Here is a 26,807-nt window from a genome sequence, read left to right on the forward strand (position 1 = left end):
AAATGATTTTAAAGTATTTCAATAAAACATGTTAATTAGGTTGAAGTCTGGATATATTTTAAAATTTAATTTTTTTAATGGCTCACCTATCAAAAAGGGATTAGCTATCTAATTATTTTCATGGCACCTATCATAGGTATCTTCTTGCTTTGACAAATGCATTCACTTTTAGGCAAAACATATGTGCCAAGAAAATTACAGTGTCTGTCAAGCATGGAGGAATCTGGAGTACACACTTTGCTATGAAAATCATACAGTGTAGAGTTTAAGAATATGGCCACTGTCCTAAGATGAAATTTGTGGGTCCTCATGGAAATGTTCTGGCTCTTTTAACTTGGTATTCACTGGTATTAAAAAATCATAGATACCAAGCCAAAGAGGGCCCCTCACTCCATGCTGTTCCCTGTTTTACTTCTAACGTGAGGATTACAATAGCGGTACTCATATCCCAGGAATGAGCTTTTCTGCTGCTACAGCAATAAACTTATTTCATCTTTAACAAGTATGGAAAGTGTGATGATCCAAATAGGTCCCCCTTTTCAAGAGGACAACTACCTCAGAGCCAGGCTTGTGAAGCTCTGTAGGTCTTAATTAGCCTCTAGTATCTTCACCCTTTCATTTGGATGTCCTCACTATCTAAAGTTTGTTCTATTGCTTTCTTTCTTTATTTTTACGATGTAAAGTCATTATAAATCCACAGCAAATAAACTAGCCAGAGATTAATACCAATGGCAACAATATAACAACAGCAGACATAAAATATACAGCTGGAATCCACCATAAACAGGCGAAACTGAGCTCCAAAGAGTGCTTCACTATTCAGTTCATAAAAGGTTGAATGCTGTCAGCTCAGCCACAGGAGGACAATCAAACTGGCTTTCCCGGACAGGCACAGCAACTCATTGATCAACTCTGTCACTTCAGAGAAAGTTAGCAAAGGGAAATAGATCTCTCTCCTTCCACTCTGGCAGTAGGAAACCAGGGAGGGCAGGGAAAGAGAGAAGAAGAGGGCATGACGTGTAAATGTTAAGGCAAAGCAGCCGGGCTTGTGGAAAACCATGGGGAAATCTCAGACGAACCTACCCTGGGATACACGGTATAATTCATCACTCACTTCATGGAACCCTGCCGCACCATCAAAGCCTGATCAGAGGTGGCTTGGTGATGCAGCTTAGAGACCAGGAGAGTCAGGACCACACTTTTAAGTTAGTAGTCAAATATGAAAATATATACTTACAGGAAAATTAGAAAGTTTATGGCAATAGGATTGTTTCGGGAAAATCTAAATACTGTGGTTGGCAAATCCACTAAATTTTCCAAACAGATTACAGTATGTATAAAAATTGCTGAGGGTAGATGCTCATTTATTTCATTCATGGATTTATTATATGTAACTATATAACTGTGTAAGTGTATACACACACACACACACACACACAATGTGCTAAGCCTTTTGCTAGGTACTAAGATTAAGACTTCACACAAAGCAGAATGAAAGTGTGGAAAAATAGAGATAACCTATGTGTTTTGAGATTTGTTCAGGCAAGAAGCTTGAGGGACTCTTGAAAGAGCATTTAAGCTGGATCTTAAAGCCTAAGATTTTGATAGGCAAAATGGGAGGCAACAATGTTTTAGAAGAAAAGCACAAGGGATGCCACAAGGCTGTGAATGTGCATTCAGGTAGGAGCAGACCAATAAAGTTTGAGATCAGGTATGCAGAAGGGGGCAGTGGAAGGTAAAAACAGAAAAGAAGGGTAGGAGCACCACATTAGGACTTTGAAATGCACCCTCTAGGCAGCGGAAACAGTTACAAGTTTGTGAAAGAGGACATGCTATGTTTTAGGATAATAGGTATGTATCAATACAAAGATCAATTACAGGAGTGAGACTGAGACTAAGATTACTTAGGAGGTCACTGTGATATCACAGAAAGAGGGATTAAAAGACAAAATAGATTGAACTAGTTTATCCATTAGATCTGGAGTTTGAGGGAGAAGAGAGTTTTAGGTCTACGCCTCTCAAACTTTGATATGTTTGTGAATCATTGGTCTTGTTAAAGTGCAGATTCTCATTCTGTAGGTCTGGGTGGGGACGAAGATTCTGTATTTCTAACAAACTGCTTGTTCGTTCATCATACTTTTGAGTAGCAAGATATTGGACCACCCCAGGTATACTATCCTCGTGAGGCTGGCTCCATGATGTTTCATTGAATGAGATATGTTTGGATCAGGCGAAGATACTGACTCCATTACTGGGCTCTCTTGATGTGAGGCAACCCAGACAAGAGTTAGAAATTGGATTGTTGGGGCGCCTGGGTGGCACAGCGGTTAAGCGTCTGCCTTCAGCTCAGGGCGTGATCCCAGCGTTATGGGATCGAGCCCCACATCAGTCTCTTCTGCTGTGAGCCTGCTTCTTCCTCTCCCACTCCCCCTGCTTGTGTTCCCTCTCTCGCTGGCTGTCTCTATCTCTGTTGAATAAATAAAATCTTTAAAAAAAAAAAAAGAAAGAAATTGGATTGTTTTAAACATGAAACTAAAGCTTGACTTAAAGAGTTGGAAATCACAGGAGGGGAAGGAAAGGACCAAATCGGAGCGGATAAGATTGTCCAGGCAGAAAGACTGGTGAAACAGGAATTAAAAACAGTGCACTAGCGGAAATCAGGAACAAAATGAGCACTAAATAATTACTCATTGATGGAATGAACGAATGTGCCTATATTTAAAAAGCAAATGGAAAATAAAGAAGGATAAACAACCAGAAAAGAGACTGAGAAGGAGCAGTAGAGAGGAGCAAGACCGCTGAGTTACAGAAGGCAAAGGAGGGAAGGCGCTTGCTGCACAGGGAAAGCTCAGCAATGCTAACTGTCAGGGAGAGCTGGCATGGTCTTACATGAGGCTGTAGTGGCCGATGTCATGTGCCACCCAGACCTCTCCACGAATGAAGCTCTCGTGCTCCCAGCTGCTGAGAAAGTTGGCCCTGAAGACTCTCAGCTGAATCCTTTTCTGCGACCTACCTTCCTCAGAAAAGAGCAGCCCCACCCAAGTTTACCCCCCCCATAACAACTGGGCCCTGGGAGGATATATCAGCTGAGATCTTTGAGCGGCTCCTCCGAAGGGGCACCCAGCTGGTGAGAAGCTCACGGGAATCAGCTGAGGTCCTGTTGAAGCTGTAGGACAGTCCCGTTCCTCCTTCTGCCCAGGCCTGCTGCCTTCACTCCCTCCCAGGTGGTGTTTCTAAAAGCACTCCCCAGTAAAATTTCATCGCAGAGTCTGTTTCCCAGAAACCTGACCTCAGACAGATGTGGAGTTTATTCCTAGAGATTAAATTGCAGAAATCATTCATATTTGGGGCTGCATCTCCCTAGGCCTTTTCGTGAACTGCGATCTCACTCGTTCACCTCAACTGCCCTTTTGAAATTGTACCAGTTAGGTGCTGCCACCCCATATGTGCAGAACAGCCTGGCAAATGTGGGGGACATTTGCTACAATAAGGTCACATTCCCAGCTGTTGTGTCATGTCTTCCCCATCTTCTTTCATCCTCCCCCGCCTCCTTATTTTGCAGAGAGCTGTTTACGGTACAAACTCCCCCCTTCCCTGTTTCTATTATCCACCTGCTGTTGCAGAAAACTGCCTTTATCTTATGTACTCTTTAAAATGGAAGGACAAGCGGCCCACTAATTAAATTTGCAGATCAAGCTAAAATGAAAGGCATAGAAAAACCACTAAGGACCGGCAAGTAACATAAAGGAGCTGCAGAGCTTAGAAATATGGGCAGGAAATTACCAAATGAGCCTCAGCATGGAGACCTGAAAGCTAATCCAGCTGGAGGAAAGGAACCTGAAACACAGCTATTTAAATTTCCAGGGAGAAACCTGGATAGCAAAAGACCAGCAAGAAAAGGGAAAAAAAAGAACAGGAAGGTGATATTAGACACTTCAACAAAAGCTCATGGTGCAGTGAGCAGAATAAAAAACAGGGTGCATTTCTTGGCTGTATTTTAAGTCACATTACCACACATGGCTGCAAGGTGATCCCTACGTGGAGCTGCCATGTGCTAGAATGAGTCTGGCTTCAGGTGCGGGGATAATAGAGTGAAGTAAACAAACAGGGGCCATTGGAAGACAGGAACAGAAACAACCGATGGATGGGAGCAACTGAATTAGGAGAAAAGGAGATGGGTTTGATGTACGTAATCTCATCTGGTGCCGAGAGAGTAAAGATGAAGACGAGCCCAGGAACAACATGGGTCCTAATGAGGAGATGCCTCGGCTGCAGTGTTGTTTGTTAAAATGGGACTAAAGCTGGGAGAAGAAAAGGCAGTTTTGAAAAGTTGACAAGTACTCTCAAATGGGTGGTGACCATGGCACAGTCATCTGAAAGGAGCTGTAAGAGAAGCCTCGTCGATGATGTACACTTGACCATGAAAACAACTTTTGGAGGTCGAGTCTGAGCCTAAGACCACCTTCGGACATTCTGACAAGGTTCCATCATTGATCCGGGGAGAGTTAGTTCAGATGACATCTGGTCTCTTTTCTTATTTTTTTACTAGATTCAAGAAAAATGGCTGAACAAGTAGAACGTGTGTCTAGAAATACAGTTGATGTTTCACTAGCCTGGAAGCTCATATAGGGCTGGGACCTTGTCTCATTCATCTCTGTATCCCAAATGTTTAGTGTAACAGATACGCTTATTCACTGCTTTATGAATGAATTAATGAAGGAAAACTGGGACCAAAAAAATACATTCTTGCATGGAAGTTCCAGCCCACATTTCTGGCAGTCCACAGGCTCAGCACTTCTGGGGCTCTTTGGGAACTTTCCCCAAAGAGGTTGTATTCAAGAAAAAGATTTGTGCTTCTCTTGCTGTCCTGGGCTCAGAGTATCCTTTCTCAAGGGGTAGAAAACCCCTCAGCATGAGGTTGGGCAGGCTCCCACATTTAAAAATTAGATAGCTTCTTCCTTTCTAAAGTCCAAGTGAGAAACGGAAGAAGTTGACGGGAAGTGTTCATTAATTTATTGAACAAATGTTAGGACGCTGTATAGTTTAGCAGTTAAGAGCATGGGACTAAGAGCCAGATGGCGAGATTTCAAATTCTGTCTCTGCTACTTCCTAATTGGGTATGTCCTTTGGCAAGTTATCCAACCTCACTGCAAAACAAGAATAATAATAGTTCTTGATGAATGAGGTTGTTGTGAGGATTAAATTAAATAATCCATGTAAAGAATTTAGAAGAATGTTGATCAGTAAATCTTTCCTCTCTTTGTGTGTGTGTGTGTGTGTGTGTGTGTGTGTGTTGAGCACTTACCATGGGCTAGGCACTCCTATACATTCTCACACACTGAGGAGACAAGGTATTAGTCAGACTCAAAGCAAGGAAGTAAGTAAATAAAAACTATAATTTCAAATAGAGATAGCTCCATGAAAAAAATAAAATGACATGAGGTTCTAGAGAATGACTCAGGTGCCATATTAGAGCAGCCAGAGAAACATTCTGAGAAAGTCTGAGCTGAGATCTGAATGACTAGAAGGAGCCAACCATGTGAGGATCTGAGGCAGAGGAACACCACGTGCAGATGCTGCCTGGTGGAAACAGGCTTGTAATGTCCAAGGAAGACAGAGTGACCAGGCCTTGTGACAAGAGAGAGTATAGGTAGATGAACTCCAGGAGGTAAGCAAGGGCCAGAGCATGGGCAGAGCTTCATTACCCAAGACAATGACTTTGCATTTTTGTTTTGATGCAATGGGAAGCCACTGGAGACCTCTGAACAGAGTGATATGATCTGATTCGAACTTTAAAAGGATCACTCTGGCTTCTGTGTACAGAGTAGACTATATGGTCCAAAAGAAGAAGCAGAAGGACCAGGTGCAGATGACTGGCTATTGCAGAATCCAGATTAGAGTTAATACCATTTGAGCTAGGGTATAGTACTGGAGAGAGAAAGAATATGATAGGTTTAAATATGGTTAGAATGGAACTAACTGGACTTTCTCATGGATAAGACAGTAGGAAGTTGAAAATAGAACCTATTAATATCTTCAGTGTCCAGCACTTGATCAAGCCCAGAATATATCATTTTTTTTTTAAAAGTTCAAAACAATGATTATATACAGTGCCTGCCTTTATTTAGTTTCCAAACTGTATTTCTCAGGATCCTGGCAGGAAACAGCATCCCACTCAGACTTTAATAAAGAAATAGTCTACAGAGGCATGAGCAAAATGAAAAGAACCAGCAAGGAGGGTGGAGAACATGGAAACTATCAAAAGTGAGAAGCCAGCACCACCTCTACATTTGAAAAGGCAAGGAGAGGAAATAATATTAACAAGGTCCAAGTAAAACCTGGAGACATGGAACTGGGCCACCCAACAGGAGGTGTAGTCCCAGAGGGACTTTTCACTGCCATGAGATGTGGCCCAGAGCACAAAGGATGTGAAAGTTGAGAGTAAATGCTTTGACCTCTCTCCTCTCACACTTTAATCTCCAGTTACTGCCTCCCATACCCAAACCCAACTGGAATGCAGACAGCAAAGAGCCTCAGTGATAATCTGAAGAGTCAGCCTCCCCAGAGTACAGAACAGGATAAAGAAAATCATAGGATGGATATGGGCGCACTGAGAGCATAGAGCAAAAGGAAAATTAAAGCATATAAACATACAAAATTGTTAAAGAAGAAAGAAAATATAATCCGGAACCAAGTATAACCTACCTTCAGGGTTTTTACACAGGCTCAGCCTAGACCCAGGCACTGTCCAATTCAAATCCTTCCATGCAAAGCACCCAAGTATACAAACAGATTTCCCTTCTTCTCAATGTAGCCACTACCTGGTCTATTCCTTTGCTTCCCCTTTAAGGGTGGGGTGGGGGGGAACCATGGCTACAGAGGGTCTTTTAATATCCTTGTTGCCTCTGGGGCAAAATGCAGTTTTACTTCCAGTGACTATGGGGAAACATACAGGGGATAATACAAAATAACTAGCACAGGGAAGTTGTAAAACTCAGAGTTTTGGGATGCCTGGGTGGCTCAGTCGGTTAAGCGTCTGCCTTTCGCTCAGGTCATGATCACGGGGTCCTAGGATCAAGTCCCACGTCAGGCTCCCTGCTCAGTGGAAAGCCAGCTTCTTTCTCTGCCCCTCCCCACCTCATGCTGGCTCTTGTGCTCTCTCTCTTACAATAATCTTACAAAAAATCCAAGTCACAGTTCTAACTGCCATAGCCATGGGTCTATGGTGCCCAAATCCCTGTGAGACTATAAATGAAAGACCCAGGGACCTCTGTCTTTTGCTTTTGTTGTCTCTCCATTTCTCTGCTTCGACATAAAATCAGGTCAGTATCCCCCTCCCTCCCAGCCTAGATAACACATAACTCCATATTTTTGACCAAAAAAATACCCACCTCATCTGACCAAAGAGCTAGAAAACCCCTATGTCAGGCTGCCATACAACTGCTGGTGGAAAACAAGTTCCCAGAACTCTCTGGGCCCCAATTCCTCTCGCCTGTATCACCATCCTTATCCAAATCCACGTTTCACCCAAGGGCCTAATGCTAAGCAGCTGTGCACGTTCAGATCCCAGTCTCTGAGGAGCTCCTTGTTTTCCCATGGAATGTGACTTGCCTCATCATCTTACAGCCTGCCTCCACTTTGCCTTCTTATCACATCAGAGACTTGAGGACGCCTGTGTGCACAATAAATCAATGGCATTTTAAGCTTTCCCTGTGGCCTCAATTACTATGCATCTTGGTGCAGCTTGATGTGCTGATCATGTTTATGACTTAACCTAAATTCTTAATGCTCCATCTCAGTGCAAAGAAATGGGATTTTTTATGAAAACGTAACTTTTGGCTTAGCCCACCAGACAACAGCTGAATATGTCATGAAATCCTGTTAGAGTTTACTGCCTAGACTATAAACTCAATGAAGACACAGATCATGTCTGCCTGGAATATTACTATATTCCCTAGAGCCTATCACCATACCTGGTATACAGTTAGTGCTTAATAAATATCTGTTGAATACTGAATAGCAAATTGTTTTGCAAATGGCATTTTCTAGCACCATTACTTCCTGTGCCACCCTAAGTTCATGCGCGGGCACACACACACACATTCGCACACACTCATTCATTCTTCTTACTCATATATATAAGATGCTCTCAGTGCTACTTAAAGCCATGTTTAGCTCAAGGCATCAAGAGAGTTATCAATGGAAGAAGGCAGAGAATATTTCTTTAGAAGGATAAGGCTACAAAGCTTTCCCTTGGCAATGGTCCCGGGAATGGTACAACCCCCATCCCTCTCTAGCACTGTCTCTGCGAGTCCAGTGAATCTGTGCTCTGAAAGCCCTTGCCTGTTTGCTTCCTCTCCACAATTAGGGGGACAAATTCAGTTCAGTCTCTTCATTCACTACTACCTTTGCTTCATCAAGTTTTTAATAGAGTAGCGCTTTTCCTCTGAAGGAATTCTACGATCTTTATTGGACTTTCCAGAGCAAATATCTTTATGTCTTTGTTCCAATCTTCCTCTCCCATAAACCCTTTCCTGTATCTCCTCCTTCATCCCACATCAAGGCTCATTTTGTATTTCTTTCACCTATCCCCACCCCTAGCCCCATCTTTACCTTATGGTAGATATGGTCCCTATGTAGTGATTATCTTTGCCTTGCTTAACTGCATATTTGTTTCATAACTAGACTATAAACTCCTTGAGGAAATGCCCTGTCTTTTCATCTTTATATTCCCTCACACATATGTTGTCTCCAATCAGAAATACAGTCTTCTCTTTGGTCCCAGAGCTGCTGTTTCTTTCCAGCTTTGATCTGTCAAAATAAATGTTATTTGGAAGAGGAATCTAAAAATAGAAAAAACAAAACAGTCAGGTTGAGCCCATGAAAGTAAAATGCTCCCTGAGCCCATGAAAGTAAAATGCACTTGCAGAGCTCTAGGTTAAATGCTATTTGAATCCTGGAGCTGGAATTCCTCTGGGAGTTCTTGCCCACCTTCCTCAGGCATTGATTGGCCAGTCTTGGCCCAACACCAAAAGCAGCATGGTCCCTGTCTCCGAGCAGCACAGCACAGCAGGCTAGTGGCTGGGCAGAGACAGCATGGATGTATTAACAGCACCCTCATATCATGGCCCATGAAGACACCATTGAACATACTGGGTGGCAAAGAAAGCATCAGATAATATTTAGAAAGAAAGAAAAAACAGAAAAGACAAACCTTGCATTTATATAAGGCTTCATATCAAAGAGTAGTTCCATTGTTACAGCCAATATTCACAATAGCTCTGTGAAGCAGGCTGGTTAGTTATTATCCCCCATTTTATAGATGAGGACACTGAGGATTAATATTTTAATTACTTGCCGAAGGTCACATAGCTATACATGATAGAGTCAAGTTTCAGAACTAGGCCTCTTGACTCCTAGACTTGAAACCACCATGCAAGTTTCAAATCTTTAGGGAAGATTTGAGAGAGGAAATGAGATTTCTCCAAAAAAAAATTCTACTTCCTAAGTAATGCAAGTAGGCAAGGAGAGTGGATATCATAGAAATGGCCCTCCACGGGGACAGAAGACTAAGAAACTTCTCATTATGAATTCCAAGGTCAGGCCTCTGAGATCCACGTTTGAGTTTGTGGTGCCACTTAAAAACAGAAGCATGTGCACCTTGTTGCTTCAAATTTTACCTGAACTGGGACTATTCCATAAACAAAAGCTGCCCCAGAACAATGGAAGGCTGTTCACAGCAGTAACCAAAATGCAGATGCCCAAAGGAGAGAAGCCCTATTCTCTCCCAGACCTCGGCAGTAGAAGCCAACCAACCACTCTTTTATCTTTAATACTCTAGCGCCACAGCCCATCTGCTTCTACAAAGTAACGGATAATTTATGCAATTTCCTTATGTAAGATCTTAAAGAATGCCCAATGTAAACCTGCATATTTTCAGGCTCTGCTACTTAGGAATGTAAATTATTTACTTGTTTGCCTTTGATATGTTGTTATTATATCTCGTTACCAACAATTGGGATTTCCTGTAAGAGAAAATTGTACATCTTTCCTATGAAGATACATTTTAATAAAGCATAAAAATTTTCAACCCTCATGGGGCGCCTGGGTGGCTCAGTCGTTAAGCATCTGCCTTTGGCTCAGGGCGTGATCCCAGCATTCTGGGATCGAGTCCCACATCAGGCTCCTCCGCCAGGAGCCTGCTTCTTCCTCTCCCACTCCCCCTGCTTGTGTTCCTTCTCTCGCTGGCTGTCTCTCTCTCTGTCAAATAAATAAATAAAATCTTTTAAAAAAATGTCAACCCTCAATTATTCACACTTGTATAGGGAATACTTAAGATTCTATTCACCAGAAGAAAAAAAAAATCTATGCAGAGATATATGCCTGTATTTTGTTGCCCTGGGGAATAGCACGAACAGATTTGCATAGCCAGAGAGGTTGCTAGGTCTGAGACTGTATCCCTCTTCTTCCAATCACCTGACTTCTGGCCTTTAAAAATTGTTGTTATGTGTATGAATTTGAGATGAGGATGACAAAATCCCTCATGGTGTCAAAAGAATGCGATTTGCTAATCTGAAGTAACTGAAAGTTACTTGGACAGAATTCACATTCATTCAGGTGATAAGCTGTACAAAAGGAAACTAGGAAGACACTTTGAATTCAGAACATTGAAGAGAAATTGGTAGAAGTTTGGGAGCTTGACTAGGACACCTTAAATTAGTATTTAAACATATTTCTGAATACCAGCAGGGCCATGAGAGAATCTACTATAATTCAAAAGTCTAACGATACAGAGCAGCCTAGGATTTGAGCTAGACCACCTTGCAATTATTCCACCTTCACTCATCGAATGGCAAGCATTAGGTGGATTCTATGGGGAAAAAAACAGGATAAACAAATAAATACTTGGGCCCAGAATAAGCACACCAAAAGGTAAACTGTTACATTTGGCTGAAAGTTAAGTATCTGGAGCGAGGGGTGAGAGTCAAGGCTAGAAAGACAGGCGGGGAATGTCTCAGGAATCCTCCAGCCCCCTTCAGTCTCAGTGGTTTGCTAGACGCAATAGCCGAACTCACAAAATTTGGTGTACTCTAGATTTCAGTTTATCACATCAAAAGCATACAGATTAAAATCAGCAAATGTTAGCTAATGCATGGGGCAGAGTCCAGGACAGACAAGACAAGCTTCCAATTGTCCTCTCCCAATGGAGTCTAAGGGACAGCACTTAATTTTGTTGGCAACAATGTGTGTTGGCCAACCAGGGAAGTTCACTCAAGCCCTGATATCCATGTTTTTATTGGGGATCAGTCACACAGGCCTGGGGCACATGTCTGATGACCTTAGTATCCAGTCTGCAGCCCCTTCAGAGGTCAGACTGATAGACAACACAGCCCAAAGTGCCCACCATAAATCACACTGTTAGCACAGACTTTCTGTGCAAGGCCCCCAGATATTAAAAAAAACCCACTCTTGTCAGGCAGGATAATCTAAGGGTTTAGGGGTTATCTTCAAGAGACTGTCAAGGGCCAGTCCTTTCTTCAGAATGTACAGGGTTTGAGCACCTCAGATCAGCTTAGTTAACCCTTTACTGCACGGGGGTTAAACCATGGAGAGCTTCATGGGAAGCCTTGAATGCCAGAGAGGGAACAGACAGCTTAATCTAATAGCAGAATTTACAATGGTTAAAGGAGAAAAGGTCGAAAAACTAGAGGACCAATTTCAAAGTTTTTGTCCTTATTCAAGTAAGATATCTTGAAAAAGTATGAGTTCCAAGGAGCATTTCTAAGCAGAGGAATTACATGATGACATCTATGTAAAGTTCAATCAGGCCACTATGTATAGGACTACACTAAACAAGCAAGAACAGGAAAGCTTCATTCCCAACATATTAAAACCTCAGTCAAGAAAGCATAGCAAACCCTCGCACAGCCCATTACTTGTACATAGAGATAATCCCAGCATTTGTTAAGAGGCTATGATAATTGGTCTCTTGAAATGATTTCCAACTCCATGTGTCTAATATGTCTACTAAAAATAAATGTTGTGGTAATATAATAATTTTTAAAGTAACTATTTTTCCTGATTTCTGTTTCTTTTTTTCCATTTGGCTTGTTTCACCATTCCAGCAGTCAAGCTGTTTTCAAGGACTTAGGAAATGGCTGTGATGGTCCCAAGAAGAGAGAAGAGGGAGAGGGAGAGAGAGGAGGGAGGCTCCCCTTTGTTTTTTTTGTTTGTTTGTTTGTTTTAAATTTTATTTACTTTTCCAGAGAGAGAGAGAGAGAGAGAGGGCACAAGTAGGGGAAACAGCACACAGAGGGAGAAGAAGGCTCCCTGCTGAGCAAGGAGACCCAATGTGAGGCTGGATCCCAGGATTCCGAGATCATGACCTGAGCCAAAGGCAGACGTTTAACCGACTGAGCCAGGAGTCCCTCCCCTTTGATTTTTATGCATTAAAAGTTTAGGCACTTGGAAAGGTACATATATAAATACATATACATATACAAATAACTTATAAATAATTATATATCTGCATATATAAATAATACGCAAAGATATAAAATATTTTTACATCTATAAACAAGTTAGCCTGACCCAGCCTTCACTCTCAAGGATACCCTATTGAAGGGAAAGGAAGTCAGAAAGGATAGTACAGTCATGATTCTTTGTGTGAGGAGCTCCAGAGGAGCTCTGGTAGCTGGCTTGTGCTGCAGAGGAGAACTGAGCCCCACATCCTAGAAGGATGGAAAGAAGCATGACTCCATGGTGCCTAGCCAGGTTCTCATAGACAGGACTTAGAGAAACTCAGAGACTTGCCTATATCCCAAACATGGTCTAGAAGAATGACATACATGCCCCCAAGAGTGGCTGAAATGTGGTAAAGCTAGTGGCCAGACAGGAAGTTGCCATTTAAAAGCAAATAGATGTCTCTAGGAACTCCTGTTTGTACCTCTGACCAAGCCCTTGATGGAACAATAGGGGTGTCCAAGGAGGCCTGCATAATTATATAACAAAGAGAACCCAATGTGCCCTGTCTCATAATGCTTTGCTACGAAATAAACTCCCTGGGATGTAATGAAGTTCAGGGAAAATGTTAGAATTTGACCCCCAGATTAAAATTAATTTTCTATCACCCTCCAACAGAGTGGCACATTAAAGAAACTGTGGGGCTGTGGGGTTGTAGGAAAAAGTTAAGCTCTACTTCTCATACATGTTGTGGGTCTAGACCTACACTGATTCTATGGTTTCCTTACAGCTTGTAAGGCGTGTCTCAGCTGGTTTGAAGTATGCTCCCCCAGCACCCTGTGCCTGCTAGCCTCCAGCACATCCTACATAAAACTTGAAGAAGTTTTTAAGAAGAAGAACATTCTGAGGGAAGGAATTAGGTCTCATATACCTATCTTCCATAGTGCCTCGCAGAGTGACTGGGACATCTGAATGGCTTAGGAAACTTGATAAATGAATACATGTTATTTTAGAAACACAACAAGTATGGGAAACTGAAGTGGGTAAAAACAAACCACAATGCTGCCCATTATGCAAAGTTATCCAATCAGGTTTCTGCCAAATTCCCAGTCAGAATTTTTTAATGCAATTTGACAGATTTGGTCAGCAAATATATGAATCAATGAGTTGTTCGAGATTTGAGTGGACACAGTCTGACAGCCAGTGATAAAGTAAACCTGACAAAGGCGGAATTTTTATTTTTATGATGTGGGAAATACATGCTAGGATGAAAAGGCCCCATTTCCATTAGAGCTTATGGAAAATAACTTCTAGGCTGCCAGGAGTTTCACTTGTGGTGAGATATTTCCAACTTTCTCTCCTATATATGTTAGCTTCTCATAGGTTCTAGTAGGAAAGACTTCAAACACACACACACACACACACACACACACACACACACACACACACACTTCATCACAAGGTATTAGGATAGGAGCTGTATAGAATTCATAACAATCAAAGAAGAAACATGGCAGAAGCCAAAAGAAGAAAATATATTACCCGAATTTATAAAAACAAAGTAGTGTCCAACCTATGGCTGAGGAGCAACACTCTTGGGAAAAGGAAATGAGGCAATGTTCCTTTACCATTTTGCAGACTGCTGAAAGGCAAATGTATCCTTCCAAAGTTAAATATCACTCCTTTTTTTTCCTTTGAGTCTAAATTTAACTTTAATTTCTGATCGAACTAACTGCCTGTAGAATGACAGAAATTCATTATCATGTAGAAAAGCATTTCTCTCAGTGGCATGTACCTAGGAGAGGAAGAAAATTGAACAGTCGCATGAAAACCACAGGCTCAGGTTCATGGTGAGTTCTTTGTGCACATCCCAGAGGGCTGTGATTTATTAATATATCCAAAGTTTCTCCATAATTTCTTAGATGGATATTTAGCTGAAAAAATTAAATATTGCCACAGAGTGCCATTGGAGGAATAATCGAACCAGTTCTGATTGAGTGAGTATTGAGGTGTGCACTGGGCTGAATTTTAAACAAAGCTTAAATCAGGCATTTTCCATTTTACCCTTATGACACAGGTTAAACACACCCCAAAGCTGCCCTTCCGTGCCTGCACACAGAGGTCCCTGTGGGGAGACATGACTTCTCTCATCATTTCCAACGCCCTCAGGACTCCAAACCCTGTTTCTGGCAATAATTTCTCCAGACCAAGAGTAGAAGGTATAGTTAGTTGTAAAGCCCGTCATGACATTATAGCTTTAGAAGTGCAGTGAAGGATAAGTTACTCAACCTCCTATGTGATACTGAAATCCCTTCTGTATAATTGCCAAGGAATCAGGCAGTTTCTATGCAGCTGAACAAGTAGTCCAGGCCACCTTTTAATAGGAACCACTTTTTTTTCTAACACTTACAGTTATAATGGAAACTTTATGTCACAGGTCGTTATATTTGGGGAAATCAGCTTCTGATGATGTTACAACAGCAACATCAGTATTAGCATTGGTGTTTTTAATGTGCCAAGCTCAATGCTTTTTACAAATCCAAAATTAGGTACAGAGTAAATACTTACTTATTTTATGTTATTAAATATGAGTTAGAATGCAGAAAGAAATCACAATAAATTACAAATTTGAAAAAATTACAAGTACCAAAGATATAACAAAATCCAATAAGCATAATATTTTTCTTAAATACCTTCACCACAAGTATCTATAATATGCTTATTCTTTATCTAAACTTCATTTTCTGGCTACACTCTCTTTGATCACAAAATTTTGATCATATTTATGTGACAATAATTTTATAACATCTTATATGGTGATGAGAGAGTGAGAATTTTGTCATTCCTCTAGCATGGTTGATTAAAATTTGTTTTTATAATTTATAAATTAAAAAACCTTTTTTTAAACACCTCCACAACATGTTAATGGTAACATCAACAAAATTTGTAGAATTGCTGTCATGTTTGGGAAAATCTGGATCAAGTTCCTTTCATGCATGATCTGGAAGACTCCAACCTGACTTCTGGCTCCATACATGTCAAATGTTTCTCTTCCACCACACACAAAACACATAAACTTCTTTTTTTTTAAGATTTTATTTATTTATTTGACAGAGAGAGACAGCCAGCGAGAGAGAGAACACAAGCAGAGGGAGTGGGAGAGGAAGAAGCAGGCTCTTAGTGAAGCAGCCTGATGTGGGGCTCGATCCCAGAATGCTGGGATCACGCCCTGAGCCGAAAACAGACGCTTAACCACTGCGCTACCCAGGCGCCCCAAAACACATAAACTTCTATCTATATTGCTAACCTGAGGACTAATTTTCCTGTCATCTGCACTGGAAAATTCTGAGACAAAAACCTTTCCTCATTCTCTCCATTCCCTCCTTCTAGGACTCCTGTTAGCTTTGCATTAGACACAAACATTCTACTTCTCTTTTCCTAATATCCACATCAAACCTGTAGGAAATTTTGGCTCTGTTCAAAAATATACCCAGGATCTCATTATTTATCTTTACTTCTGCTGCTACATCCTGGTCCAAACCACATCATATGTTTCCTAAGTTTTTGCAAGTTTCCTCACTGATTTATTTCTCCATTCTACTCCTACAGTTTATTCTCAAAACAGTAGCAAAAAGAGTCATGGTAAATATATTTTTCAGATGATATAACACCTAGTCAAAACCTTCCAATGGCTTCCCATTTCACTCAGATAAAAGCTAAAGTATTTAGAGTCCCACAGAGTCCAAAAACATCCTCCCCACTCCCAGTCCTGTCTACCTCTGTGGCTTCTTGTCGCTCCACTCTGCCCACCAGTCCACTCCCAACTCATGGACTTCCTTCTGGCTCTTCCTTCTTGCTCCTCTCTCATGCCAAGGGTGTTCCCAATCCTTTCCCTTTGCCCAGGAACCTCTTTCCCAATGTGTCTGCATCACTGACTTCTCTTCTCAGGTGTCTGCTCCGATGTCAGTTCTCCATGAGGATCTTCTTGACTACTCCACTAAAACTGCATGACCACACTGGCTCTTCATCCACACTTCCTCCCATATATCCTGCCCTATCCCAGGACAGTTACCAATATCTGAAATGCTGTGGATTTAGTTACCAAGGTTCTTTACCATCTCTCTCACTTTCCCCAGAAAGTATACACTCCAGGGAGGACAAGTTTCCCCCTCCCCTTTCAAACATGCAGAAAAACGGCATAGATGTAGATGATGCTCAGTTTACTAGTGTTTGCAAAATGAACACATGCATTCTCCATGTCTTTTAAACTCTCTTTCATATTTGTTTCCTTTTCTCTTTGTGCTCCATATTGGTTACTTTCCTCATACAAATCTCCTGTTGTATTGAATCTCTTCAGTTGTGCCTAACATGCTGTTCGGGCATAATGATTTAACATTCAGCGTTGTTTTCCAATTTTGTCTAAGTCTTTTAATAATAGCTTTGTTGAGATATAATTCCCATATCATAAAATTCATCTATATATTTTTATTTGATCAAGTTTTGCCATTTTTTCCACTCCATTTGGAATTTTTCATAGTAACCTATTTTTTCATTATGCTTTGTATTATTTCTTTTTTTTTAAATTACTTTAAATGTAACTTTTTATAGGCCTTCATATTTTCCCATTATCTGAAATTCCTGGGTTGCTAATCCTCCAGGTCATTGTATATTGTATAGCATGTGGTTAGTGATTTTTGTTGTGAGCTTATCTTCCCTGCAGAGTCTTTCATTGTGTAGAGTCCATTTGTTCTGTGTCCCGGGAGCATCCCTACAACAGGCTTTGCATGTGCATCTGCCAAGAGCTCTAAGGCTTTCTCTGGTTCGGCACCAGACTCACATTAATCTCACAAAAGCAGTACTACAAGAACTGGAATCCGCATCCACCTATGAGGGAGCCTTGAATTTAGGATTGCTCATGGGTAACTATTGCTTTTTTCCCCATTCAGAGCCAAAAAGTCACACTTTCAACAGCTTTATTTTGGCTGGTAGAAGGTGTTTTTCTCGTCATCTTTTCATATGAGGGCAGCCTTCCCAGGACCTCAACTCTGCCTATACAAGGCTCCCTCAGGGTCTCTATACTTCCAGCTTGAGCATTTGCCTGGTTTTAAATTCCTTCTTTGTTTCTAGCATGTGAGAATTTCCACTTTTTCTTTTGAGCTCAGATATTTTTTTTTTTTTTTTGGTCATGTTGTATGCACCATTTCTATATATTTGTAGTAAGGGAGTCTCTGTTAGCCCAATCCACCATATTGGAATTAAAAGATAACAGTTTAAGTATTTTTATTATTATTCATAAAAATTAGTAGAAATAAACTCCAAAAGAACTTAAAACATCAACCTCAGCATATTGAATAAGAATCAATTAAAAAATCCAGGTTCTAGAGCTAGACTACCTGACATTGAATTCCAGCTCTGCTTCAACTTGAGTAAATTTGACTATCTGTGCCTCCATTTCATCAAATTTAAAATAGGGATAATAACAGCATCTATATTTTAGGGTTTTCTGACCATTATATGATTTTGTTATGCTTAAAGAACTTAGAATAGCACCAGGAACACACAGTGAATGTTGAGGAGACTTAGTTGATATCATCATCTTCTTCATCATTATTGCATTAAGTTCTGCACATGCAATCCATCCCATATATTTTTTTGTGAGCCACTTACAGTCAGATGTCATATTCTTTTTGCCTACAAAAATGTCTGGCAAATAATTGGTATTTCTAAAATATTTGTTGAGCAAGAGTTGTTTTATTTATTTATTTATTTATTTATTTATTTATTATTTTTATTTTTTTAATAATTTTTATTTTGTTATATTTGTCACCATGAGCAAAATTGCTTTAAAAAAACATTTTAATCTATTCAAAATAATGACACATTTTTTTAAATCCATGCTAGTAAAAACCAAAATATTAGGGGCTGTTTATCGTTGCTCAATTCATATTATTCTAGTTCTCAGTTTTAATCATATTAAAATAATACCCTCCTAGATAAATCACTCAGACAAGTTCTATTACAAAACTAAAGAAGATTATAACTTAAAAATTCAATAACCAAGTTATTATGTGAACAACTGGTGGTAAGTATTTAAACAAATTAAATTTAACAAGAATATACACTTGATATAAACATGGCTATAAACAGAATACAGATGAAAAACTGAAAGATGTATCACATACAAATAATGTATTAATAATCACTATATCTAAAATCCCATGTTATACACAAAAACAAATACAAAATGGACTAAAGACCTAAATGTAAGACCTGAAACCATAAAAACCCTAGAAGAAAACAAAGGCAATAATCTCCTTGACATCAGCCTCAGCAACACTTTTCTAGACATGTCTCCTCATCCAAAAATAAACTTTTGGGACTCTATTAATCTAAAAATAATTTTATATTCTTTGTAGAATGAAAGTAACCATCAACAAAATGAAAAGGAAATCTACTGAATGGGAGAAGATATTCGCAAGTGATTCATCTGATAAGGGGTTATTATCCAAGTACACAAAGAACTTATACAACTCAACACCACAACATGAATGGACCTAGAGGGTATTATGCTAAATGAAATGAGTCAGACAGAGAAAGACAAATACCATACCATTTCACTTATATGTGGAATCTAAAAAGCAAAACAAACAAACAAATGAACAAAAAACCAGAAACAGACTCATAAATACAGAGAACAAACTGGTAGTTGCCATGGCGGGGGGGAGCAAAATGGGTGAAGAGGAGTGGGAGGTACTGCCTTTCAGCTATGGAATGAATAAGTCAAGGGAATGAGAGGTACAGCACAGGGAATATAGTCTATGGATAGATAGATAGATGATAGATAGATAGATAGATAGATAGATAGATAGATAGATAGATATGGAGACTATATATCTATAGTCTCTCTCTCTCTATATATAATATATATATATATATATATATATATATATATATATATATATAATTAGTAATAAAAATTAGGCAGTGGGTAGGGGAATGGTGACAAGACTAAGACATGTAATTTTCCTCATTTTTTTAAAGAAAAGTTAAATAGACCAGACCAAAATTTTTAAAATTGTTCTGACTCTAACCCACAGTATCATACACATTTTTCATTACTCTCCAGCACAAACATATGCATCTTTCTTGTCCAACATCTTGATGTACATATATATTTGATTGTAAGATAAAATGAGTTCTTAATGTGGGCCATGACTAAAAAGATTTGAAACACATTGCACTAAATTGGTTTTATGTCCCACTATTATGTTATGATGCACATTTTATTTTATTTTTTAAAGATTTTTTTTTTATTCAACAGAGATAGAGACAGCCAGCGAGAGAGGGAACACAAGCAGGGGGAGTGGGAGAGGAAGAAGCAGGCTCATAGCGGAGGAGCCTGATGTGGGGCTCGATCCCATAACGCCGGGATCACGCCCTGAGCCGAAGGCAGACGCTTAACCGCTGTGCCACCCAGGCGCCCCTGATGCACATTTTAAAGAACAGTAAATTGGGGGCGCCTGGGTGGCACAGCGGTTAAGCATCTGCCTTAGGCTCAGGGCGTGATCCCGGCGTTATGGGATCGAGCCCCACATCAGGCTCCTCCGCTATGAGCCTGCTTCTTCCTCTCCCACTCCCCCTGCTTGTGTTCCCTCTCTCGCTGGCTGTCTCTATCTCTGTCGAATAAATAAATAAAAAATCTTTAAAAAAAAATAAATAAATAAAGAACAGTAAATTGGACCTTGTGTTTTCTTGATTTTGATAATTAAAGGTATGTTGATTCAAGTGTAACTTTACAAACACATCTTTGAAGTAGAATTTTTATAAGGATGTGTAGGATGTATTTCAGTAAAAGAAATGAGTCAACAAGGAAGCATAAATATAAAGCATAAATCAAAATGTAAAAATCAAATAAAACACATTTGTTCAAAATAGGTGAAAATAGGTTAAATGCCCAAATGATAAGACAAATAATCTGTAACTAGGTTCAAATGACCTGATCATGTTCTGCTAACAACAATAACAAAAATCAACAAAAGTTTGTGATGGTCTAGTATAAACACATTAGAAAAACAAAAGAAAAAATATGGTTTAATATAGTGAAAATCAGCTCTGGTAGAATTCCAGAGAAAATTCAGTACAAAAGACAAAGGATATGTTGTACAAATTAAGAGTGCAATTCAGATTAGAAAAAAAAAATCTATACTATATATAATTAATAAGCTTTTATTACTTTTATAGGTCATTTATATAAGATGCTTTTATAAATCCTATTGTATTAGTTATCTATTGCTGATTAATTATTCCAAACTGAACAGCTTAAGCAACAAGTATTTATTATGTCATAGTTTCTGTGGGTCAGGAATTCAAGAGTAGTCAGCTAGGTGGTTTTGGCTTAAGGTCTACCCCCTAGGTTGCAGTCAAGATGCTGGTTGGGGCTGTAGTCATTTGAAGCCTTCACTGGGGCTGAGGATTGACTTCCAAGATGGCTCATCCACATGACTATGGATAGAAGGCCTCTGTGCTTTACCCTTTGAGCCTTTCTGCAGGACTGCTTGAGTGTTCTCAGAACGTGACAGCTGGCTTCCCCTAAAGAGAGCGATCTTAGAGAGAAGGAAAGGCATAAAATTGTGTTTTATGACCTAGCCTTGGAGATCATATACAATCACTTCTGCTACATTCTATCAATCACACAGAAAAAATCCTGAAACAATGTAGAAGGAGACAATGTAAAGGCATGAAATTTGGAAGCAGGAATTATTGGAGCTCCTCTTAGAGGCTGGATACCCATCCCCCCAAAAAATAAAACCCAAATTCACAAAGGCTGTTAAGTTTCAAATCATAAAGTAAAACATACAAAATAATTAAAGATAAAGAAATCACTAAAAAAATTTTTTTTAAGAAAGAGCAGGAGGGAGGGGCAGAGGGAGAAGGAACAAGAGAATTCTTTTATTCTTTTATTTTTTTTATTTTAATTTTTTTTATTATATTATGTTAGTCACCATACAGTACATCCCTGGTTTCTGATGTAAAGTTCGATGATTCATTAGTTGCATATAACACCCAGTGCACCATGCAATACGTGCCCTCCTTAATTCTTAAGCAGGCTCCACACCCAGCGCCCTGCTGGGCTTGATCTCACCATCCTGAGATCATGACCTGAGCTGAAATCAAGAGCTGGACGCTTAACCAACGTCAAACTCACTAATAATTTTTAAAAGCAAATATCTTAAATAATATCTGCCAGATTATTAAAAAAAAATTGTAAGTCTGAAAAGCCAAGTGCTGCTGAGGTTTAGGACTGACAGAACTCTTATTAAATAGCTCATAGAAGTATAAGTGATTTCAGCCACAGTGGAATTCAGAATTATCTACTAAATTTCTAAGTATCCTAAGATCTATCAAAACACCAGGGTTCATTCAGTTCTTCTGATTGCTCCATAGAACTTCTCGCTCTACCCTAGTGGACTTCTTGCACCTGAGGACTTGTCCAAGAATATTTTTAGCCACATAATTTGTAACAGTAAAAAAACAAAATAAAACAAAACAAAAAACAACTAGAAATAAGATAAGTGGTATTTGTTTATTTATCTTTGTGTATTGAACTATGATTGACTTTTAAATTTCCTTTTTATAGTTCCTTATTTCTGAAATTTACTGCTATGGAATTATATTAGAAACAAGTAAAAATCCAATGGCTATAAATAATATGAGTAAAAGGAAGACAGAGTTAAAAATAAGGGTTTGATATGAATACTTTCTGATACAATGCAGAATATATTATCCCTTAGCTTTCTGATCACATGTCGAAATGTAAGAAAAAGTTCCAAGTTTAAATCCAACTTAATAGTGCTCGGGTGGCTATAGTGACCTTGTTTAAGTGTCAACTCTGGGGATTAAAAGGCCAAATTGAAATGCAGTTTTGCAATGACCCTGGACCTAATAATGGGGTTGACACTAAATAATGAAACCTTTCCCAGAAGATACAACATTTCCAAACCCTGTAGTTCTCAGGAGCGACTTTGACTCAGACTTCCTGGAATCTAGAATATATACAGCTATTATGCCAAAAATAATTTTCAAACACCTCAATGACTTATAAAGTGTGGTACCTGAAGGCATCACACATCTGTTGCTACGGTTATGAACTGGCTGGATGGGAAACAGCGAGGTGGCTAAAATGTGTTCAGTGTTCTACTTCCCTTCTCCACACCCTCATTTCCCGTGCTTTCTCCTACACTCTCTGCTCAGTTCCACCTTTCCTTGCCATGAGCCCAAAGGGACTTAGCCAGTATGGTCTTCCTGCTTCGACTGGCTCTGGCCCAGGTCACCCCTGACGTTCCTGGCATAGACCTGGTGACTCAAGGGCTAACATCCCTTGGGCATGGCTGGTATTAATGCATGGCAGGCTCCATCCCTCTTTGGTTGCTGCAGGCCACCTTCTGGATAGGAAATGCTTCTCCTTTTAGAGGGATGATGGGCCTTCTCTCCTACTTCATGCGTTTCCACTTTCCTACAACTTCCCTAGGGATGTAAATTCTTGTTGATACATTCTTCAAAATAAATCATCGTAGAGTCTAACAGTGGATATAAACAATCAAGCCCACAATTACTGTCCATTGTGATGATCATTTAGCATAACAGCTAACATGTCCAGAGCCAATGTTCCAGGCACTGTCATAAGGGCTTTATATATACTAGTTCAGTGAAGCAATACAAAAATTTAGCATTTTGCAGGTGGGGAAACTGAGTCGCAAAAGGTCTAACATCTGAGTCTTTGCTCTTACACAGTACCTGATATTGCTAGGAGCACTGTGGAAGCACAGAGCGGGTACATTAACTCATTCCTGGGTTTCCCTCAGAAGCTCTAAGAAGACAATACAAGCAACAGAATTTGAACAGCATCTCTCACTCCATGAAACACCAGGGTTCATTCAGCTCTTTTGATTGTCTGGACAGAGACCCCTCCCTTCTCACTCACGGTAAGCTACCACCCCCACAGATGCACTCTCAAAGAAAATAATCTTCCCTTAGACAAAAAGGCTATTCTTATAGCACAAAGGTGGATGACCTGGTAGGCTCTCCAAATTAGTCCTCATTGTCCACTTATAGGAAATGGGGGAGGCAGACTTTCAATAGAAGGATATCCCACATGATAACAGTTCAAATTCCCTCACTCTCAAACAATTCTTTCATTGTGGGATATAGCTCTCTCTCCATCCTGAACATTTGAGAGTAACAACAACAATGCAGCATCAACAACAGCATCAATAATTATATTCCTCAGTTACTGAGCACTTTCTGCGTGCCAAATACCACGCACATCACATCAATGATATCTACAAATCCTCCGAATAATACAATAAATAGGCCTTGGTTATTATAATTTTACAGATGAATAATCTTAAAGAAGAGAATAAATAATTTGTTTAAAACACACAAAATATTACTCAGCCATGAGAAAGGATGAATACCTACCATATATATCAATATGGATGGAACTGGAGGGTATTATGCTAAGTGAAATAAATCAATCAGAGAAAGACAATTATCATATGGTTTCTACTCATATGTGGAATATAAGAAATAGGGCAGAGGACAATAGGGAAAGGGAGGGAAAACTGAATGGGAAGAAGTCAGAGAGGGAGACAAACCATGAGAGACCCTTGACTCCAGGAAACAAACTGAGGGCTGTGGATAGGTAGGGTGGTGGGGGGATGGGGTAACTGGGTGATGGGCATTAAGGAGGGCATGTGATGTGATGAGCACGGGGTGTTATATGCAACTAATGAATCGTTGAACATTATATAAAAAACTAATGATGTACTAGATGTTGGCTAACTGAATTTAAATTAAAAAATAAAAAAGAAAAAGAAAAAATGAGCAAGCTTAGAAGCATATGTTGTACTAAATTGGAAAATACAGTCTTAACATAAAAACTCAAAAATAAAATAAAATAAAATAAAATAAAATAAAATAAAATAAAATAAAATAAAATAAAATAAAATAAAAAATAAAATCACACAGATAGCAAATGGCAGAGCTACAATGTTATAAGGCCCATCTCCAAAGCCTGTGCTCATAACTGTTTCATATACTCCCTCCCTTTTGTCCTTTACCAACTCTGGCACTGCTTGTTTGAGAACACTGTGCCTGGGGGCCAGCAGCCTCCCACTCCAAATAAGCCCATCATTCTTGCAGACGTGAGTCCTTTGAGCCCTATGGCGCCAGTTCTGATAAATTCAAATCCCAAAAGAAGACACAAATTTACTTTGTGTAAATTGGTTCTCAAGCACTTCCCAAAGAGATGGTCATACTGGTTTCACAGTTCTTTGTGGCTTTTCACAAAGAATTTTCCCAGTTTTCCAGAACTAACAAATTGCTCAAACAAGTAAATAAATGATTCAAAGAAAAGGAGCTAATACACCTTCAAACATTGGTAAGAAACTGTGTATAGCTCTAGACGTCTATCAACTAATGTCCGGAGCTCTCAGCATTCATTATTTTACTAAGGTCCAACTCTTGGCCTTCAAGCCCATGTTCCAGGAACACTGACATATCCCCACTCACTTCAGATAGTGGGCTGTTTCTGCCATAAGTTTTTCCTGCCCCCAAAAGGATTGCTCTTCTCCCTTTTAGACATTTTCTGCCTATCTGAACCAATCCATTTTTAAGGCCCAGGTTAAATTCATCCTTCTTTATGATACCTATCCCAACCATCCCATTTGGGAAACAACTGCTTTCTATTTCACACAACCACTGAATTTTCTGTAAGCTTTACTACACTGTCACACTATGGTATGTATACTGGTTGAGAGTTATTTATAAATATGCCTCTCTCTTTTACTGTATTTTAACCTCCTTATATAAATTTCTGTGTGTGTGTCTGTGTGTGTGTGCTTGTGTGTATGGTTTTATCCAAGGACCTTCCCGTTCACAATTTCTAGCCCATAGTAGAGAGTTAAAATAGATTTGCTAAGTAAACAGAGAATGAATGAATGAATGAAATTTCTCCCTAGTAACCCTTATTAAGATTAAGATTAAGAACATAAATCTTGGGGCGCCTGGGTGGCGCAGTCGTTAAGCGTTTGCCTTCAGCTCGGCGTGATCCCGGCGTTATGGGATCAAGCCCCATATCAGGCTCCTCTGCTATGAGCCTGCTTCTTCCTCTCCCACTCCCCCTGCTTGTGTTCCCTCTCTCGCTGGCTGTCTCTATCTCTGTTAAAATAAATAAATAAAATCTTTAAAAAAAAAAAAGAACATAAATCTTGCTTAAGGAATTGGCTAAAAGACTAAAAATTTCATCTCGAGTACACATTTAAAAAAATACACAGAGAAAGAGAAAGAGAGAAAGAAAGAGAGGTACAGATATAAATAAATATACACACTTTCTAGTCAGAGAGCAATAATAATTAATACATGATGATCGGCATATGCCAGGCACTGTTCTAAATGCTTTACCTATGTTAACTTATTTAAACCTTACAAAACCCTAAGAGATAGATACTATTATTATTTACACTGTAAAGATGAGAAAAATGAGGTACAAAGAGGTTGGTAATTTGTTCAAAATCTCAAAGCTGGAAAATGGTGAGTGAGTTGAGGCCTGCATTCTGTGCTCCTCCAGGCTTATTGCCATTGTTGATCCATAGAACACTGAATGTATGAGCATTTAGTTACTGCACTGATGAAGAGGTGAGAAACACCATTTATAGTACATTTGATTTCCCATACTTGTCACAATGGAACTGCTTGAGGCCCTTGGCTCTTTTGCTAAACTTTGTCATCCACCATCATCCAAAATAAAATACTATAAAGACTCATTATAATACTATAAGAGAGAAAAATCGCAGCAGAGTTGATAAGGAAGATACCTTAGGACACCTCTAGGTAAAAGAGACTTGTGGACAAGCCTTAGACCCTAGCATGTACAATTCAGCATCAAGAGAGCATGGGTGAACTGACTCCACTGATAAGGATATTTGCTTAAAGGTAGCAATTCTCTTTTTTTCCAGGTTTCTAAAAAATTATCAGCCTTTGGGATCTTTTAAGAACTGTTGCTTTTCAGGCCAGGAGAACCTGATTATTTAGGTCATGACCTCAGCAACCTAAAGAGAACTAGAAACTTTTAACTAAGCGTTAAATTCAGAATCAAAGAATTATAGAAGTCTAACTCCATCAGTACTTTATGAGAAGTGTTTTCCCCCCCTTTATTTTTCTTTGAGTCCCTATCATTGTCACACACACTAGCCCTCAGGCTCCCTTTCAGCATTGTGAATTAAGAGACATTCTGCTTCAGAAACATTCTGAATACACTACACAAGATAGGTTCTCACTTTTCCCAA

The sequence above is a fragment of the Ursus arctos genome, unplaced genomic scaffold (genome assembly GCF_023065955.2).
Source record: "Ursus arctos isolate Adak ecotype North America unplaced genomic scaffold, UrsArc2.0 scaffold_22, whole genome shotgun sequence".
Lineage (NCBI taxonomy): Eukaryota > Metazoa > Chordata > Mammalia > Carnivora > Ursidae > Ursus > Ursus arctos.